Genomic DNA, 9,546 nt, shown 5'->3' on the forward strand with positions numbered 1-9,546 from the left:
TATGTTTCCATTTTCATGCTACCTGATTTTAGAATATATTTCAAAGCATGGTGTACAGTGCTTTTAAAAAGAGGCTATATATAGGTATATATAAAAACAATACACACATTATATATAAACTATGACATGCTTGTAAAGAAAAGAGAACATAAAGTTTCTGAGGAAATAATTAGAAGAACAAGAGGATGCAAAGGGGTCTGTCAAAGATTCAGTGAAATGAGGGTTTTTGGATATTCACAGCTAATAGATTAATGCATTAGGAATGAGCAAAAAAATTGATGGTAGTCAAACAGAGGGAGGGAGGTAGATTTTGAATAATTCAAAGCAGGAGTGTTTTGAAGATAAACAGAATAACTAAAAAGAAAGACTCAGATGAAAAGCCTAGATTTAAAGCATTTGAATCAAGAGGTGGTAATCTAGGAATTAGGTTGATTTCTTTTTTTTTAAATTTGTGTAGCTTTTTATTTTATTTTTTATTATACTTTAAGTTTTAGGGTACATGTGCACAAAGTGCAGGTTTGTTACATAGGTATACATGTGCCATGTTGGTGTGCTGCACCCAGAAGACTGGTTAATTTCAATAACCTAAAAATCCACAAGGTGGGAGTGTTTCACTGAAGCCAGTTGTTAGAGAAACGTTAGAACCAACTTCCTTTTTTTCTCTGTCCCTTCTTCTCTGCTTTCTTCTTTTCTCCTCCTCCTCCTCCCTTTGCTCTCCTTCTTCTCTCTCTGTTTTTCTAATCATGAAAAACAAACAAAAAAAAACTATGAGCAAGAGCACAGAAAAAAGACTAGCAAAGACTGCAGTTATTGAAAGTATCAGATACAGAAAATAAAATAACTATACTTAGTATGTTTAAAGTGAAAAAAAAATTAAAAATATCATCATGGAACAGGAAACTCTGGAGAATGGCCAAGAAGATTACAAGAAAACAAATAGAATGTCCATAGAAAATAACATAATTGAAATTTAAACCCAAATGAGTGGTTTTAACAGAATATTAGTATGTTAGAAGCAGTTGAAGAGTGAACTAGTAAACTGTAATATAGGTCAGAAGGGGCTATCCAAAATGAACACAGGAATAAAGACATGGAAAATAAGAAACATGTAGTTAGGAGACATGGAAGACAGAGGGGGAAACGCTAAAAAATTTCAAGGAGTGTTTCAGAAGGAGAGGAAGGAGATCATGAATCAGTGTATATATTTTTTAAATTTTATTTTATGTTCTGGGATACACGTGCAGAAAGTGTAGGTTTGATACTAGGTAAACGTGTGCCATGGTGGTTTGCTGCACCCATCAACCCATCACCTAGGTATGAGGCCCTGCATGCATTAGCTATTTGTCCTGATGGTCTCCTACCCCTGTCCCCCTGAGAGGCCCTGGTGTGTGTTGTTCCCCTCCATGTATCCACGTGTTTGTCCTGATGGTCTCCTACCCCCTGTCCCCCTGAGAGGCCCTGGTGTGTGTTGTTCCCCTCCATGTATCCATGTGTTTGCTCTCATTGTTCAACTCCCTCTTACGACTGAGAACATGTGGTGTTTGGTTTTCTGTTCCTGTGTTAGTTTGCTGAGGATGGTGGCTTCCAGCTTCATCCATGTCCCTGCAAAGAACATGATCTCATTTATTTTAACGGCTGCATAGTATTCCATGGTGAATATATATCACATTTTCTTTATCCAATATATCATTGATGGGCATTTGAGTTGATTCCATGTATTTTCTATCGTAAATAGTGCTGCAATAAACATGTGTGCATGTATATGTATGTGTGTGTGTATATATATGTAGTTATATATATGTATATATATGTGTATATATCTGTGTATATATATACACATATATATACATTTACATATATAATATATGTATATATGTATATATCTGTGTATATATATGTATGTATATATATTTTTTGAGATGGAGTTTTGCTCTTGTTGCCCAGGATGGAGTGCAATGGTATGATCTTGGCTCACTTTAACCTCTGCCTCCTGGGTTCCAGCGATTCTCCTGCCTCAGCCTCCAAAGTAGCTGGTATTACAGGTGTGCACCACTATACCTGGCTAGTTTTTGTATTTTTAGTAGAGATGGAGTTTCCCCATGTTGGCTAGGCTGGTCTCAAACTCCTGTCCTCAGGTGATCCACCCGCCTTGGCCTCCCAAAGTGCTGGGATTACAGGTGTGAGCCACTGCACCCAGCCCTGTACATGTATCTTTATAATAGAATGATTTATATTCCTTTGGGCATATACCCAGTAAAGGGATTGCTGGGTCAAATGGCATTTCTGGTTCTAGATCTTTGAGGAATTTTCACACTGTCTTCCACAGTGAATGAACTAATTTACATTCCCACAAACAGTGTAAAAGCATTCCTATTTCTCCACAGCCTTACCAGCAACTGTTGTTTCTGGAGTTTTTAATAATCACCATTAAGACTGGCGTGAGATAGTATCTCATTGTGGTTTTGAGTTGCATTTCTCTAATGATCAGTGATTTGAGCTTTTTTTCATATGTTTGTTGGCCACATACATGTCTTCTTTTGAGAAGTGTCTGTTCATGTCCTTTGGCCGATTTTTGATGGGTTTTTTTTTCTTGTAAATTTAAGTTCTCCATAGGAGCAGATGCTCTAATTGCTTGGAGGTCTGCCTATGTGTGGAGATGAGAGGGCCCCACTGCACTATAATCTCAGCACAGGAAGGTTGGGGAAGCTCAGGCTGCTGGTCCAGTCAAGTGGGTACTCCACATACCTGGAAATCTGCCTGGCCATAGACTGGAGAGGGCCCCACTGCACCACAACCTATGTTTATAAGTGGTGGGGTAGCTCAGTATGCTGGTCCAGGTAGACAGGTGCTCCAATGCCTGAATTTCTGCCTGGGGGTGAAGGAGAGAAAGCCCTGCTGTATCACATTCTCAGGGGAACAGGCTGGGGCACCCAGCAATGACACCTGCAGACTGGTTGTAGGTCTCCAAGCTGGCCCTGGCTGCAAGTTTCATCACCCAGGAGAAATTACAGCTGTAGCAGCTTTTCTGTTGCCCCGAGGCTGCGATGGGGGAAAGCACAATTCCAGCACATACTGCTGAGGTGTTTTCCACAATATGGCTGTGAAGGTCCCTACCAAGCCCCAAAGCAGTTGTTCCAATCTTTGGCCTGAGACTAAAATGCCTGTGCAGGCATTCTGCTGGGTCACAAAAAGAAAAAAAAAAAAGCTGACTTTGCATGCATCCAGATTGAAAATGGCATCTTGCTCTTACTTCCTGGTCTGGGAAAATGTCTGCAGCTGTTCCCAGTGTCTTTGCTTCACAGCATCTCCAAGCCTCTCCCCATGTTGACTCCAGGCCTTGGGAGAAACAAAATGCAACAACTTGGCTGGGGTTGCTCAGATTCACAGTGAAAATGTCAGTTACAGAGGGAGGCTCTCTGCCTCTCTCACATGCTAGGACTTCACTCACTTTTTTAAGCTGGTTGCTGTCATGTTGACTGTTTGCCCACATTCTCCTTCTTGGGATCTAGGATGTCCCTCATGATTCTGGTGGATTCCCATTTTCCTTCTTGACTTAGAGCTCACAGAGTTGACCTTTGTGCACTCTCTTGCTATTTCGAAGTGGCCGAGGCACACTAAAAGCCTCTAATTTATCATCTTGGGAAAAAAAAAAACAGGGAAGTTTGCTTTTGCAAATTGTTGTTTGTGGGGGTCTGTCCTGCAGACCCCAGCTGCACGAGGGATGAATAATGTGCTCAGACACCAATTATTCAGTGAAAGAGCCGCTAGGGGGCTGGGCCGTGCACAGAAAGAGTTCTGGCAGCCACGAGCCCTGACTAGCTAGCCCTGCCAGCATTTATTGAAAAAACATTAAATGACAGGGGCTTTTAGTCAACACAAATAGAGGGTAATTAACCTGGTCACCCTCCCCCGAGAGAGAGCCATCCTGCCTGTGAATGATCAAAGGTTGGCTTCAGGACCACATGAGTAAACAAGTTATTTAGATAAACTCCCTTACGTTCCTTTGCACCTACTTTAAGCTATTTACTCAAGGAAGGATTAGGCTGCCTTCATTCAGATCTATTACTGAAGCTATGCAACACCCCCAGCCTTCCATGAAGGTTTGTGTCGATTTCTTATAACTATCTTTAAAATTTTTCCCACCAGCCTGACTGAACTCCCACAGTTGTTGCTACTTTTTGAAATTGAAATACTTCTAGGAAGACTGATTAAGAACAATATAGAGAAAAGACATATTTTTCAAACTCCTGATGAAAAAGAAACATCCGTATTAATATATAGCTAATAAAAAGATAAGAGATGTTGTGGAAAACTTCATGCAAGGGTGCCCACTCTCAGAACTTCTATTCAATATAGTACTGGATGTCCTAGCCAGAGCAATTAGGCAAAAGAAAGAAATAAAAGGCATGAAAATTGGAAAGGAAGAAGTTAAATTGTTTCTGTTTGCAGTTGACATGATCTTATATATATAGAAAACACCAATAACTCTGCCAAAAAATTTAGAATTCATAAATGAATTTAGTAAAGTTGCAGGATACAATGTGAACATACAAAATTCAGTAGCATTTCTACACATCAACAACAAACTATACAAAAAAAGAAATCAAGAAAACAATCCTATTTATAACAGCAACAAAAAATAAAATACTTAGATGTAAATTTAAACAGAGAGGTGAATGATCTTTACACTGAAAACTACAAAATATTGATGAAAGCAATTGAAGAAGCCACAAATAAATGGAAAGATATCTCATGTTCATGGATTGGAAAAAGTAATATATTTGAAATGTCCATACTATCCAAAGTGATGTACATATTGAATGCAATCTCTATCAAAATTCCTGTGACATTTTCCCACAGAAATAGAAAAACAACTCTCAAATCTGTATGGAACCACAAAAAACTCTGAAAAGCCAAAATAATCTTGATCAAAAAAAGCAAGGCAGGAGATATCACATTACCTGACTTCAAATTATACTACATAGCTATAGCAATTGAAACACCATGGTACTGGCAAAAACGCAGACACATAGACCAATTACACAGAATAAAGAGCCCATAAATAAATCTACATATTATAGTCAATTGACTTTCAACAAAGGTGCCAGGAACACACATGGGGAAAGAACAGTCTCTTCAAAAAATGGTGTTGAGAAAACTGAATGTCCACAAGATTGACATTAGGCCCTTATTTCATACCATATAAAAATATAAACTCAAAATAAGTTAGACTTAAATGTAAGACCTAGCGCTATAGAACTCCTAGAAGAAAACAGGGGAATAACTCCAAGACATTGGTCTGGGCAATAATATTTTATGATATGACTCTAAAGCACAGGCAAGAAAAGCAACAAAACACAAATGGAATAGCATCAACCTAAAAAGCTTCTGCACAGCAAAAGAAAGTCAACAGAGTGAAGTGATAACCTACAAAATGGGAGAAATTATCTGCAAACTATACATTTGATAAGAGGCTAATGTCCAAAATATCTTAGGAACTCAAACAATTCAATAATAAGAAAACAAGTAACCCTAATGAAAAATTAACAAAGGATCTAAATAGACATTTCTCAAAAGAAGACATACAAATGGCCAACAGATATATAAAAATGCTAATTATCACTGATTATCAGAGAAATGCATATTAAAACTACAATAAAATGCTATTTCACATCCGTTAGAATGGCTGTTACAGAAAAGGCAGAAGATACCAAGTGTTGGAGAGGATGTGGAGAAAAGGAAAACCTTGTAATTGTTGAGAATGTAAATTATTTCGGCCATTGTAAAAGACAGTATAAATGATTCTCTAAAAATAGAACTACCATATGATCCAGCAAGGCTATTTCTGGGCATATATTAAAAAGATATCAAATCAGTGTGTCAATGAGTTATCTGTACTCCCATATTTATTGTAGCATTATTCACAACAGCCAAGATGTGGAATTAACTTAAGTATCCATCGACACATGAGTGGATGAAGAAAATGTGGTACACATACACAGTAGAATAGTATACAACCTTAAAAAATAAAAAAAGTATCATTTGTTGACAACATGAATGAACTGGGAGGACATTATACTGAGTAAAATAATCCAGGCACAGAAAGCCAAATACTGCATAATCTCACTTGTATGTGGAGGTCTAAGAAGGCTGAACACATACAAGTACAGAGTAGAATGAGGGTTACCAGGAGGATTGGGTAGATGTTGGTCAAAGGGTACAAAATTGCATTGTACAGGAGGAATGAATTCAACAGATCTAGTGTGCAATATGGTGACTACAGTGGATAACAATGTATTGTTTTTAAATTTAATTTTTTTGGGTACATAGCAGGTATATACATTTATGGGGTACATGAAATATTTTGGTATAGGCATGCAATGTACAATAAGTACATAATGGAAAATTGGATATTCATCCCCTCAAGCATTTATTCCTTGTGTTATAAACAATCCAATTATACTCTTTCAGTTATTTTTAAATGTATAATTGAATTTTAGACTGCAATCCCCCTGTTGTGCTATCAAATACTAGGTCTTATTAAATCTTTCTATTTTTTGTACCCATTAATCATCCCCCACCTCTCCCAACCCCCACTACCCTTCACAGCCTCTGGTATACTTCCTTCTACTCTCTATCTCCATGAGTTCAATTGTTTGCTTTTTAGATTCGACAAATAAGTGATAACACATAGTATTTGTCTTTTTGTGCCTGGCTTATTTCACTTAACATAAGGACCTCCAGTTTCATCCATGTTGTTGCAAATGACAGGGTCTCATTCTTTTTTATGGCTGAATAGTACTCCATTGTATATAAGTACCACATTTTCTTTATTCATTCATCTGTTGATGGACACTTAGGTTGACTCCATAACTTCGCTATTGTAAACAGTGCTGCAACAAATATGGGAGTGCATATATCTCTTCAATATACTGATTTCTTTTTTGGAGGGTATATATGCATCAATGGGATTGCTGGACCACATGGTAGCTCTATTTTTAGTTTTTTGAGGAGACTTCAAACTGTTCTCCATAGGGGTTGTACTTGTATTCTTCAAAATTGCTAAGAGTAGATTTTTAAGTGTTCTCATAAAAAAAGATAAGCATGTAAGGTAATGCATATGTTAGCTTAACATGGCTAATTTACAATGAATATATATTTCAAAACATATATAATTTCAACATACCAGAATCTCTGGGACACATTCAAAGCAGTGTGTAGAGGGAAATTTATGGCACTAAATGCCCACAAGAGACAGCAGGAAAGATCCAAAATGGACACCCTAACATCACAATTAAAAGAACTAGAAAAGCAAGAGCAAACACATTCAAAAGCTAGCAGAAGGCAAGAAATAACTAACATCAGAGCAGACCTGAAGGAAATAGAGACACAAAAATCCCTTCAAAAAATTAATGAATCCAGGAGCTGGTTTTTTGAAAGGATCAACAAAATTGATAGACCGCTAGCAAGACTAACAAAGAAGAAAAGAGAGAAGAATCAAATAGACGCAATAAAAAATGATAAAGGGGATATCACCCCCGTTCCCACAGAAATACAAACTACCATCAGAGAATACTACAAACACCTCTACACAAATAAACTAGAAAATCTAGAAGAAATGGATAAATTCCTCGACACATACACCCTCCCAAGACTAAACCAGGAAGAAGTTGAATCTCTGAATAGACCAATAACAGGCTCTGAAATTGTGGCAATAATCAATAGCTTACCAACCAAAAAGAGTCCAGCACCAGATGGATTCACAACTGAATTCTACCAGAGGTACAAGGAGGAACTGGTACCATTCCTTCTGAAACTATTCCAATCAATAGAAAAAGAGGGAATCCTCCCTAACTCATTTTATGAGGTCAGCATCATCCTGATACCAAAGCCGGGCAGAGACACAACCAAAAAAGAGAATTTTAGACAAATATCCTTGATGAACATTGATGCAAAAATCCTCAATAAAATACTGGCAAACTGAATCCAGCAGCACATCAAAAAGCTTATCCACCATGATCAAGTGGGCTTCATCCCTGGGATGCAAGGCTGGTTCAATATACGCAAATCAATAAATGTAATCCAGCATATAAACAGAACCAAAGACAAAAACCACATGATTATCTCAATAGATGCAGAAAAGGCCTTTGACAAAATTCAACAACCTTCATGCTAAAAACTCTCAATAAATTAGGTATTGATGGGACATATCTCAAAATAATAAGAGCTATCTATGACAAACCCACAGCCAATATCATACTGAATGGGCAAAAACTGGAAGCATTCCTTTTGAAAACTGGCACAAGACAGGGATGCCCTCTCTCACCACTCCTGTTCAACATAGTGTTGGAAGTTCTGGCCAGGGCAATCAGGCAGGAGAAGGAAATAAAGGGTATTCAATTAGGAAGAGAGGAAGTCAAATTGTTCCTGTTTGCAGATGACATGATTGTATATCTAGAAAACCCCATTGTCTCAGCCCAAAATCTCCTTAAGCTGATAAGCAACTTCAGCAAAGTCTCAGGATACAAAATCAATGTACAAAAATCACAAGCATTCTTATACACCAATAACAGACAAACAGAGAGCCAAATCATGAGTGAACTCCCATTCACAATTGCTTCAAAGAGAATCAAATACCTAGGAATCCAACTTACAAGGGACATGAAGGACCTCTTCAAGGAGAACTACAAACCACTGCTCAATGAAATAAAAGAGGATACAAAGAAATGGAAGAACATTCCATGCTCATGGGTAGGAAGAATCAATATCGTGAAAATGGCCATACTGCCCAAGGTAATTTATAGATTCAATGCCATCCCCATCAAGCTACCAATGCCTTTCTTCACAGAATTGGAAAAAACTACTTTAAAGTTCATATGGAACCAAAAAGAGCCCTCATTGCCAAGTCAATCCTAAGCCAAAAGAACAGAGCTGGAGGCATCACGCTACCTGACTTCAAACTATACTACAAGGCTACAGTGATCAAAACAGCATGGTACTGGTACCAAAACAGAGATATAGATCAATGGAACAGAACACAGCCCTCAGAAATAATGCCACATATCTACAACTATCTGATCTTTGACAAACCTGAGAAAAACAAGCAATGGGGAAAGGATTCCCTATTTAATAAATGGTGCTGGGAAAACTGGCTAGCCATATGTAGAAAGATGAAACTGGATCCCTTCCTTACACCTTATACAAAAATTAATTCAAGATGGATTAAAGACTTAAACATTAGACCTAAAAGCATAAAAACCCTAGAAGAAAACCAAGGCATTACCATTCAGGACATAGGCATGGGCAAGGACTTCATGTCTAAAACACCAAAAGCAATGGCAACAAAAGCCAAAATTGACAAATGGGATCTAATTAACCTAAGAGCTTCTGCACAGCAAAAGAAACTACCATCACAGTGAACAGGCAACCTACAAAATGGGAGAAAATTTTCACAACCTACTCATCTAACAAAGGGCTAATATCCAGAATCTACAATGAATTCAAACAAATTTACAAGAAAAAAACAACCCCATCAAAAAGTGGGCA

At 37.7% G+C, this 9,546-nt stretch overlaps 1 long non-coding RNA gene across 1 annotated transcript; it reads right to left on the minus strand.

Annotated features, from left to right (window-relative positions):
• Positions 1 to 526: 526 nt before the first annotated feature.
• On the minus strand, positions 527 to 3,528 carry LOC129532847 (uncharacterized). The gene is made up of 3 exons (XR_008678769.2): positions 3,449 to 3,528; positions 3,251 to 3,336; positions 527 to 737 (listed from the first exon to the last, which is right to left on the minus strand). It is a non-coding gene; the product is annotated as an uncharacterized lncRNA (long non-coding RNA).
• Positions 3,529 to 9,546: the final 6,018 nt, after the last annotated feature.

This window comes from Gorilla gorilla, chromosome 3, assembly GCF_029281585.2.
Source record: "Gorilla gorilla gorilla isolate KB3781 chromosome 3, NHGRI_mGorGor1-v2.1_pri, whole genome shotgun sequence".
Classification (NCBI taxonomy): Eukaryota; Metazoa; Chordata; class Mammalia; order Primates; family Hominidae; genus Gorilla; species Gorilla gorilla.